Genomic DNA, 11,095 nt, shown 5'->3' on the forward strand with positions numbered 1-11,095 from the left:
TACTGTACTAGTATGTCTTTGGTAGGAAATCAACAGAACTTATTCCACGTAACAAAAATGAAACATGTTAGAAATTGAAAGATATTTTTGTGTACCAATGCATTATATTATACAAGACAATCTCTTTCTTTCCCTGTGATGAAAAATTCTCTCCTACATATAAAATGTAGATGAACTTATTTGGATGATGCCATTTTCACATGCTAATAAGAAACTAGTTCAACTAAACTAAAAAGCAATCATTAAATTTTACAGATAATAAAGGAAAATATCAAGACAGAAAGTCCAGGAATTGAAATAACTAGTTATCATCTAAAGATGTATATGTTTGAATTTATTTTAAATTCACAAGCAAATGATATGCTGACATTTAATCTTTCAAACTTAAAAACTTTCCATACTTTTGAATGAAGATCTTAAAATCTATAGGAGTCTACCCCATGCCTACATGTATCTATTTATGACTGCAGGTATGTAAATCACCATGAAATGTTTCAAGTCAGTAATATTATCTTGTAGGAAAATGATCCAAAAATCTATAGAAAATCTCCTATCCATTCTTCACTTAAGATGTAAAGTTTGAAGGTTACAAATAATTGACAAAGGTAGTTATCTCAATAATCTCATGCTTTGACCTTGAATATTGTCCTATACAACTAAGTGCATTACTCCAAACACTATATGTGTAGTAAGAATAAAATTTATGGAATAATAAAAATATTCAACATATTATCACAGATTATAGGACACATGCATCTTTATGGGGGGAGGGGTCTTATTGAGACCTATTAAATTCAAAATAGGACAAACACAAACAAAATGTATTTACAGTTCCAGGAAAGTAAAAAAAAAAAAATACACCAAAGCTAGCTTCTGAATATCTGTGTCATTTTTAGGGGGTTGTAGAAATTAAAAATAAAGGATCCAATGTATAATAACCAGACATAACAACTGTCTTCAATTTGAATATGATAAATAAACAGAAACCCAAGATATTACATAATAATATTTAAATAAACACCCTTGGACATTGTACATTTGATTAATATTTTAATTCTTTCCTAAGAATTTACACCTAATTTTTATAAAGTCTATAAGTTATCACACAATTTTGAAGTTATTGCATTAAATGATTCATATCAGTAATCTCAGGAACTAACTTTTACTCAGGAGTAAATGATCCAAAAATCTATAGAAAATCTCCTATTCATTTTTTACTAATGATGTGAAGTTTGTATGTTACAAATTATTTTCAAATGTAGTCATCTCAATAATCTCATGCTTTGACCATGACAAATTATCCTATAAAACTATGTGTATTACTATAACCTGATATGTGTAGTAAGCATATGAAGTGTATGAGATGATAAATAATATTCAAGATATTATTGCATCACAGATTATTGGGCACCTACATCTTGATGTGGGATATTAAGGGACCTTTACATATTTCAATTTCTAAATTTCATTATAGGCCACAATACACACATATACACAAATAAAATATATTTACATTTCCAGGAAAGTAATAACTACATTAAATATAGCATCTGGATATCTGTGTAATTTCTAAGGGGTGTTGTAGATATAAGATGAAAAATAAAAGGTTTAAATGTGTAATTCCCATACATAACAACAGTCTTCAATATGAATTGGTAAAAAAATAAAAGTCACATTCAGATACTTTGAGGTCTGTGAGAATTAATTTTTAAAGAGTTCATGCTTTCAGAAAATCATGTTCTCAATACTTGATTTGACTAGATCTCAGTTTAATAAATGGGTACATCTTATCCATAGTCAGTGTCTGACAGTAAAATGATACAATCCTGTTACTTTGTCATCCTGTAAACCACAGTCTATGATCGTACTGGTTAAATTCGTTGGAAATTATATTTATCTCTGTTCTTCTTAAATCCTCCATCCATCTCCTGTTTGATTTTCTTGTTTCAGTGTTCCAAGAGAGGATATTCTGTTAGTCTTTGCATAATCTGATAGTCTTTCACCATTCTAAGAGTAGATATAGATCATTTCCATAAGCCCTCACTAGAGAATCCTGAAAAATAATAAAAAATAATATCTTAGTTAAAATTTTTTTCAATGTAATATAAGCTTGATGGAATTCTAAATATAGACAAAAAGGGTATAAATAGAAAATTTGTAACATAAGATTTTGAACTTTTCATATTAACCATGGGTAACACCTCTAGTAAAGAAAAGAGTAAAGGAATGAGTAAAATTCAGTTTGGAGAGAGATTAGAGAAAGATGTAGACAGAGGTATACCAGTTCAAATAAAAAAAAAAGATAGCATTATTGAGATCATTTCTCAAGAAGAATATAACCAGTTATGTCCAGAAAAGGGTGATCCTAATGTTGTCAGAGATTACATAGAAAGACCCTTGATTGAAGAAGAGCCCAATGAAGAATACAACCATTTATTACCAAAAGAAGGTAAGAATTACTTGGATTACCCTGAAAGACCTTTGACTAGAGAAGAAGAAGTCAAGTTTATAGATGATAAGAGAAAACAGTTGTCAGTAAAAAAATGTTGTTAAAGACACATGAATTTTAGCCCACAAAACCATTGGAGAAGATACAAGGATTAATGGAGGGAGTCCAAACTGAACTCTTGGAAGACATTAAGGCTCATTATGAGAGTAACTTTCCAGTGTTTGTTTATTACAAAATTATGTATTCTGATAAAAAAAAAAAAAAAAAAAGTTTTCACTTTCATTTGTTGTGCCTTTGACCATTTAAATTGACCTTATGGTCAAGATTGTGATATATACACTCTGATAATCATCTATGATGTCTCTAGGATGTTTACCTCAAAAGATTGAATCAGGGTATTTGTGTTCAAAGAGCTGAAAAAACTATACAGACAGATCTAAGATTTTGGAAGCATACATATTAATGAGGTTAAAGGAGATATAACACTTGGATTCATTACTACATTATTAAAAAGAAAGAACACAAACTCATAGAAATGATATTGAAAGTACCTTTTATGAATAAAGTGTCATGCTCCAAGGTATTATTTTTATAAACAGGATAAGGTTTACAACAGTCCCATACACTCATAAGAAGATCTTGGGTAGTAGAAACACCAGGAAATTTTATTTCCACACAATCAGATCATCTTACATCAGTTATAAGGTTACAATCTTTATACATAGTCAAGAGGGTCATTAAGATTTCTTTTCTGGTCATCCTGATGTGCTACATTATAGTATTCTTTCCCTGTGATATAATGTTAATATTAAATGGGAAATTCAGAATTCATCAGCAATTGGAGTCAAAACTTGCTATCTTTACCAACTATGATATTAAGGAAGCTGGGGGGGGGGGGGGGGGTTACAAATTAGCCATATTTAACTTATTCTATAGATATGCTATCTTCAGCTGTTAACTATCATTTGGCAAAGAAAACTTTCATACATTTTAGTTTCAAAATTTGATCATGCATTTTTGTATATATATTGAAATGGAGCTCTTCTTCTTCTTCTAAAAGGAGATCAATATAGTCTAAAAATGACCATGACCACCAAGCCCTTTTTATTTAAATATATCATTTACATATCAATTCAAAATTATAAACATGCATATGTAAAAAAAAAATAATAAAATAATAAATAAATATATATTACAATTGTATCTCATTGAAACTTTACCTTCAAGTTTGTGTGTTTCTATGTTGGTTGACTAACTGTGTATTTCCAAAGGAAGAGCAGACAGTCTGAACTTCATAGAGAATGGATTATAGATGGTTAGGAACAATACATATCTTCCATGTTGAGGACTGTATAGAAAATAAAACCATTTTGTTAATATGACAGAGTACTGTGTGAAACAATGCATGTTTAAAAATTGAACAAACATGTACAATGCCAAAAAAGTTCATGAAAATGTTTGTTTTTAATCTCAAAAAAAATTGTTTTTAGAAAGTTCATCATGTTATCTTTAGATAATAAAAAAAAAGCACAATTACTGTATTAATATCACAAATAAAATGATTATCAAATTAATTATTTAGACACTAAAAGATTTTTTATTAACAGCAGATTCAATTTTGTTTAATATCTGTCAGTACTGCATACAGAAAAATACATCTTTTTTAGCATCATCAAAGTACAACATGTAAGCCTTAATTTTTTGAAAAGCTCATTACTAAGAAACAAAAGTGAAAATGAAAATATATGTATGCCATATATCCCACATATTTAGAATCAAAACAAAAAGTAAATAACTTAGGATTAATATTTTGTAAATTCCTCCTTTTCTCTTATTAGATTCCTAATTAATATCTCTTTGATCACCATTTAGTAAGTCTTAATTCCATGGGTAACATACATAATGAATTATGAAATTAAATCATATAATTTATACAAAAGGACTTATTAATATTCCGAAATTCCATTAATCATGTGTTAATATATTTTAGGTTAAATAAGGGTGTGCTTATATGAATGTAAGTTAGAGATATCAGATCACATAAGTATTACACAGACCATATAATCATGCTTAAATGCAAAGATGACCATCATAGGAAATGTAAACAAAACAAAGACAAACTTACCAGAGATAACAAAATAAATGCCAAATAAGTATATCCATAAAATAATCCAGTGAAATAACATCTCAGCTGATCCTGAAACAAAATCATACAATTCAGTGATACACAATTAACCTCATTTTACAATGTAAGTAAAGCAATAATTTACAGACAAAAGGGACAGAAATGTAAAAGATACCATGTATTTTATCAAAATTTAGTGAATATTTTTCTGATTGAAATTCAATATCATGGAATGATCCATCATAGAAATATTAAATGCACTCTGAGTTACATGCAGGCTAAACAAGTGTAAATCACATGAAATGAGGATAAATACAGTACATTTACATTCAAAACAGAACTTTACATAATCATGATTAAATGCAAAGATGTCCATCATAAATGTAAACAAAACAAAGACAAACTTACCAGAATTATCCAATTATATGCCCAATTAAATAATCCAGTGAAATAACATCTTAGCTGATCCTGAAAAAAAGCATACAATATTCAGTGATACTCAATTTAACCTCATTTTACAAAGGAAGTAAAGCAACAATTGACAGACAAACAGGACAGAAAAACATGTTTAAATGTAATGCAAAATAATATCTCTTATATATGGATACCTATACTCTAATCATATTAAATGTCATTGGTAAAATGTATTTTTTAAGACAGATTTATTTAGGATCGACTTTTTAAATGATAACATAAATAGCACGCCATACTTTAACCACATGGCAAAAACATTCTCTCAAATTACACAGAAATGGGTTATTTAGCATAGCTGACATTAAACATATAGGTGAGCGATAACAAAATCACAATCATAAACAATGTGAAACAACTTTAAACGACCTACACTGTGGATTACAAGCCTTTTTCACTGGGGTAAAATCCTGCCGAAAATTCGCCATGGCCGCCCGAAACCCCGAACCCGACTGTATAAAAGATGAAGTCATACAATAACATAACACTGATGTAGTATTACATGATTTTTTTTTATTTTATTTCTTAAAAACTATAAGGGGAGTTTACCAAAAAAAAAAATTATAAGTTTTTAAAAAAAAAGTTTAAAAAATTTAAAAAGAAATTCTAAGTTTTTAAAAAAAGTGACCTGGTGTAATAACTTGACAGACATAACACACACACATGTTTTTTGTATTGTGTGTTATTTGTTATTGTCTTTCAGTAAAAAATTCAGTTCAAACTGGTTAGGCTGGCTAGACTATAGGTTGTCTAGACTGTAAATGAAAATGTGTGACGTCATAATCACATTGTATTTATACAGTGAATGACGTCACAATGCATAGGTAAGTTTTTTGCACACGGCACTTTACAGAGGATGCAAACAGGTATATATAAGAAAACACAGGTAAAAAGGTATATTTCTTTTGCACACGACCCTAATGTTTTTGCACACGGCTCCTTTATAGATGATGGAACAGGTATATAAAGCCTAGGTAAAAAGGTGCACACGGCCCCCACACCAGGTATATAAAGCAAAAAACTGTAAAAAAAATTGATAATCATTCTGCGTGAGCAAGGAACACAGGTGAAAAAAAAGAAAGCAATGATGAATACTTCAGAAAATTCCCAGTATTATGTGACACCTGAAGGATATGTAGGAGCTCCCATGACAGAGATAATAAAGGATGCAGTGGAATTGGATTTGAATTTGGACATGAAATTTTCATGAGGACATGAATAAAGAAGATATGAGCATTTTAAATACCACTTTGGACGGAATTATGAACATGCTATCTGCTCTGGATAACAAGATGAATGATATGAACAGCAAGGTGAGTGATCTTGACAAAAAGCTGAATTATATTGCTGAGAAGGTGTGTCATCATGACAACAAGCTGAATTATATTGTTGAGAAGGCAAGTGATCATGACAAAAAGCTGGATAAATTGAAATGTTACATCAGCACTGGATTTTGTTACATTAGTGACTTATTATCACCAATCATAAAGTCATTCATGGGGAAAGAGACAAAAATGAGAGAAGAAGGAGAAAACACTGACCAGAAAAAAGAAGAAGGGACCCAGGGCAGATCAGGAGAGAGTAAGAAACAGATGGATCTATGTTATGTATTGGTAAAAGACATAGAGAAAAAACCTCGGGAAACCAAAAGGAAACTACCCCTGACCATACAAGTGCAGGAAGAAAATGTAAAATTTAAACGCTCTCTCAGCAATGCAAGCACAGACACCAATTTCAGTTCTGTATCGTCCAATATGCCGGTGGAAGACAAAGTGGCCGTGAAAATAAAGACTGGCCTTAAAGCACCGAAAAGGAACAACATTAACAAAAAATTCGAGCCTTTGGAGGATGAGGAATTGGTGATGCTCCCCGTGCGAGAGCTCAATCGGCGTTTGCAGGGAATGACAAAGGAGGAAGTGCAGAAACTCAAACAAAAACGCAGGACATTAAAAAATCGAGGGTACGCGCAAAACTGCAGATCAAAAAGAATGCAACAGCGCAGTGTATTGGAGAAAACTACTAGATGATTAATTTGGAGGGTATTTTAGATTAAAAGACAGCCTGGTAAATTGTTGTATGTATTTTTTTTTTCATTGTGAATAAAAATTGAATAAAAATCAAAATCTGTCTTGTTTGTGTTTTGTTTTCAGTAAAAATCCAGGTTGTTCTTGTCTTTCAGTAAAACCAGTTCAAACCGGTTATAGGACTGTCTAGACTGTGAAGCGTGACGTCATAATCACATTCTTGAAATGTTTTTGCACACGGCGCATTTACCTGTATAGTCAGCATAAACAAAACGTAGTACCTACGTACCAATGTAAAAACACTGTGTAAACAACTCCAGTATTTAAGGGAATAGGTTAGGGTTAGTTAGGGGGTTAGGGTTAGTTAGGGTTAGGGTTAGGGTTAGGGTTAGGGGGCTAGGGGATAGGGTTAGTTAGGGTTAGGGGTTAGGGTTATTTAGGGTTAGGGTTAGGGGGTTAGGGTTAGTTAGGGCTAGTTAGGGATAGGGGGTTAGGGTTAGCACTGCACTCAGTTGACCCGGTCATCCAGCCTGCTTCCGGCTAGGACATTTCTGCCTAGACCACTTCCGCTAGGGCCCACTTCCGCTAGACCACTTCCGCCCACTTCCGCTTCCGCTAGGGGCCCACTTCCGCTTCCGCTAGACCACTTCCGGTTATGACGTCACTTCCGGGCTATCGGGGATCCTTATACTACTGATAGCGATTCGAATGTCTAGAACTGTTTGTACAATCGTGTGTATGTCTGTTTTGTATTATTATCTACTCGATCTATAGACATGTATAATTTATGAAAAATGAAAACAAAACATTTGTGCCCTGTCCTTATTGTATTGGTAATTGATATATAGTATTATAATTAAACACATAGTTTTAGTATTCAGATTCTTATTCTAACACCTTTGCATTGCACTGCATGATACATTTGTTATAACATTATTTGGCAACTGCTGACTGGACTGAACAGATGTTGATAGAGCTTCCTTTAGTAGCTGTAGGAGAATGTGCATATAGTAGGTGTTTGACAACAGTAAGGGTAGCTATAGATTACATGTCAGTCTGTCTGTCATAGTGAATATCAGTCTATGTATACTGAAAATTTTGGTACTGATTAGAGAATATCTCAATCTCTTATACCTGCTCACTTTATAGAGAGTAGATTTGAATAAGACTGCCACTATTTTATTATTTCATCTTCTCATACTTAATTTTCATTTCAATTGATCACCGTATTTAATTTTATAGTGTATATTATATTCATTTTGTTGTCACTTACTTTTGAAAATCTTTCAATTGTTGTTTCTATTGTGTATACAAAATATATAGACCAAATTGAAGTGAACTAGAGTTAATGCCCTTTATTCAGAGTGCAGTTATTAAGGAGGAATGCCACACCAACTTTTTTATTTTTAGGTCACCTCAACGAAGTTGGGGGAGCTTATGTAATACTTTCGGCGTCGGCGTCTCGGGTTGAGGTTACATGTGAGTTTTTTGGAGCAATTTTCTTTTAAGGTACTTCTATGTCCTTTATTGATCACAGGCACATGAAGTATGGATAATAGCCCCCCCCCCCTTTTTAATGACAAAAAAATGTAAGAATGTATAATACCTCGAAAATATAAAATTTCCCCGTCAAACACATCTATATGTAGTTATATGCAAGCAGATTGTACTTTTTTCTCACGTTAAAAGAATCGCCCTATTCGGTATAATAAAAATACACAAGGTAAGAAACAAAAGTTGTAAACAAACGGGGGTTCCCCACTTCGAGACAGATTTCTAAAGTTATAACAGTGTTACCTATCACAATTTTGCAGACACTCTCATTTCCAAGTAACTATGAATACTATAGTGACCAAACTTGCATGGATGGTGCAGCTAAGGATGCATACTACCAGACTTGCTTCGGATGCTGAATTTGATCTACATTTTCCGGTTGAGTGAACAGGTTAAAGTTTTTGGTGCAGTTTTCATTTCAAAGGTACTGTGAGTCCAATAATGACCAAACTTGCATAGATGTTACATCTTAGGATGCATACTACCATACTTGATTCCGATGCTGAATCTGACCTACATTTTCCGGTTGAGTGAACAGATTAATTCTTTTGGTGCAGTTTTCGTTTCAAAGATATTATGAGCCCAATAATGACCAAACTTGCATGGATGTAACATCTAATGAAGCATACTACCAGACTTGCTTCGGATACTGAATTTGATCTACATTTTCCGGTTGAGTATACAGGTCAAAGTCTTTGGTGCAGTTTTCATTTCAATGATACTATGAGCCCAATAATGACCAACTTTGCATGGATGTTACATCTTAGGATGCATACTACCAGACTTGATTCGGATTCTGAATCTGACCTACATTTTCCGGTTGAGTGAACATGTTAAAGTTTTTGGTGAAGGTTTCATTTCCTAGTAACTATGAGCCCTATAATTACTAAACTTGCATGGATGTTACCTCTTAGGAATCATACTACTGACTTGCTTCGGATGCTGAATCTGAACTACATTTTCCGGCTGAGTGAACAGGTTATAGTTTATGTTGCAGGGTTCATTTCCAAGTAACTTCGATCTCTTTAATAACCAAACTTGCATGGATTATAAACTGTACATCTAAGGGGGGATTTTACCAGGCTGGCTTCAGATGCTGAATCTGACCTGCATTTTCTGAATTAGTGAAAAGGTTATTTTTTATGCAGGTTTCATTTCGAAATAACTTTGAGCTCTATGTTGAGCAAACTTGCATGGATGATACATCTTAGGATGCACACTAATGTTCAGATGCTGAATTCGACATACATTTTCCAGATAATGGACATGTTAAAAGTTATGGGTGCAGGTCTATTACCAAGAAACTATAAGGGTTATATAAACCAAACTTGCACAAATGATGCATCAAGGGATGAAAACTCTCAAACTTGCTTCAGATGCAGGATTTTAACAACGTTTTCATGATGAAGTACTTGTTTGAAGTTTTTATATAGGCAAATTCAAAAGTATCAAATCAAAATTGCATACATCTTGCACTTTTTGTTGGTTAATTGTTTGTCTTTGCCTTACTTAAAGACTACATTCGTTGAGGTGAGCTCTGTAATCTTTGATTAACTATGTTTTAATTCTCTGAGTCATCCTTTTTAAACAATGGTTTCAACATTGAAAGACCAATATTAGTTCTTAATTATTTCATATAAATGTTTTTGTATTTTTTCAAAGAAAATGAAAAAAAAATTATATCCAGATGCTTTAAATTTAAAATTTTGCTGTAAATGAATGCATCATATGAATGTCTAATGTAATGTGTATAGAAAGCTATAATTAGACTTTTTAATTTCAAGTCTAAAACATCAAATTTAGATAATAATATTTTTGATTACATTTTCTCCGTCGTCCGTCCGTCTTACTTTTTGTCCATTTGTCTGCAAAAACATTAACCTTACCCATTACCTTTCTTATATTACATATGTTTTCCTTGTGACAAGACGTTTCTTTGGGTGCCACCAAATTTGACTTTTTTGACCTTGGAGTTTTATCCACTTTTACTAAAAAATTCTTAACTTTAACTTTGGTCATATCTTCTGAACGGTACATACCGGGACATTTATACTTCAAATAAGTTTTCTTTGTGGGAAGACTTTTTATTGGTTACCAACAACATTGACATGATGACCTTAACCTTGGAGTTTTCTGTACTTCTGAAAAAAAATTTAATCTTGACCATAACTTTTGAACGGTAAGGGCTAGTGCTTTCTTACTTTTCAAAATTAATCCTTGTGACAGGACTTTTTATTTGTGACTTACTTATTAAAATTTATAACCTTGGCCATATTTTTGGAGGGTTAGGGCTAGGGCTAACAAATTTCACATATATATTTTTTGGGAAAGACTTTTTTTTGGATTCTAACAACTTTGTCCTTGACCTTGACGATTTCTATACTTATGAAAAAACTTAAACCTTGGTCATAATTTTTTAACCCTTAGAGCTAGCGCTCTCATACTTCACAAATGTAGTCCATGTGAAAAGAT

At 32.2% G+C, this 11,095-nt stretch overlaps 1 long non-coding RNA gene across 1 annotated transcript; it reads right to left on the bottom strand.

Moving 5' to 3' along the window:
• Nucleotides 1-1,649: 1,649 nt before the first annotated feature.
• LOC134273961 (uncharacterized) lies at nucleotides 1,650-5,504 on the bottom strand. The gene is made up of 4 exons (XR_009993524.1): nucleotides 5,419-5,504; nucleotides 4,983-5,042; nucleotides 3,670-3,797; nucleotides 1,650-2,053 (listed from the first exon to the last, which is right to left on the bottom strand). It is a non-coding gene; the product is annotated as an uncharacterized LOC134273961 (long non-coding RNA).
• Between the last annotated feature and the right edge of the window lie 5,591 nt (nucleotides 5,505-11,095).

The sequence above is a fragment of the Saccostrea cucullata genome, unplaced genomic scaffold (genome assembly GCF_032062105.1).
Source record: "Saccostrea cucullata isolate Sc308-1 unplaced genomic scaffold, CSIRO_AGI_Scuc_v1 ctg7631, whole genome shotgun sequence".
NCBI lineage: Eukaryota > Metazoa > Mollusca > Bivalvia > Ostreida > Ostreidae > Saccostrea > Saccostrea cuccullata.